This window comes from Heloderma suspectum, chromosome 3 (genome assembly GCF_057233095.1).
Source record: "Heloderma suspectum isolate Gila_16-S chromosome 3, 16-S_ref, whole genome shotgun sequence".
Taxonomy (NCBI): Eukaryota; Metazoa; Chordata; class Lepidosauria; order Squamata; family Helodermatidae; genus Heloderma; species Heloderma suspectum.
The window spans coordinates 308,992,162-308,993,236 of NC_139460.1; positions in this window are offsets into that span (position 1 = coordinate 308,992,162).

Below are 1,075 nucleotides of genomic sequence, written 5' to 3' on the forward strand. Positions count from 1 at the left end.
GGCGAGGGCTGCTGGCGGCCCCCATTCAAGGGTTTCATAAGCTCGGCAAGCCAATCAGAGGGGGCGAGGCGAGAGGAAGTCCAGGCTCTTCCGCCCCCCTGCGCGCCTCGTGCCCTTGCGATGGTTTCGTTTCGGGTGGCCGCTGGGGCCGCGCCGCGCGCGGGGACGCCTAGGGGCGGCGGGGCGCGCTGCACGCCTCCAGGCGCCCCGCCCGAGGGCCCGGGCGACGCGGGCGGCTCCGTCCGGGGCCCTTTTGACTCCCGAGCGGTGGTGCGGCGAGGTGATCTTAGTGGCTCCGACTTCGGTGGGGCTGTGCACGCATGCTCAGTTTCAGCCGGAACCAGCCAGCGCTCCAAAGGAGCTATCCAACCTGCTGAACCTGTTAATCTCCAAAATGGATTCAGCACCTCGGATAGCTCCGTCAGAGTTCTGGCTGGTTCCGACGGGAACCCAGAATGGATGCACAGCCCTGCCGAAATCAAAGCCACCAGCCTCCACTGGAAGCTGCTTTCGACTGGGTCAGAACATGGGTCCATCTAGCCCGGTGTTGCCGACACTGCCTAGCAGCAATGACTCTCCACGGATTCAGGCAGTCTTTTTTCCTAGCCCTACCTGGAGATGCCGATAATAGAACTTGAGACCTTCTGCAGGCAAAGCAGGCGCTGTACCTCTGAGCTACAGTCCCTGCAGCCAGCCTGTCCATATCCCCTCCAGTTCTACTCATGTGGGGCAATCACTAATGAGAACCTGTTCTAATCTCTTTTTTCCCCTTCTCCAAAATGAGAGAGGAATTCCAGAGAATTATACCCTCTGGATGTCATAAATGGCAGCAGAACATGGTCACAGGGTTGTTGTTGTGAGGATAAATTGGAGAGGAGGAGGATTATGTACACCAAAAAAAGGCGGGATATAAATGTAATAAATACATTTTTAAAGAGAAAAAGCATTGGTGGAAGGACCTACATACGAGGGAGTTATCACCAGGCATTCCATCAAGGGCCCTCTCAAGGGCCTGGGATTAGAGCCACCTAGAACATACCCTGTACGCCTTCAGTAGTACATACATATACTTAGG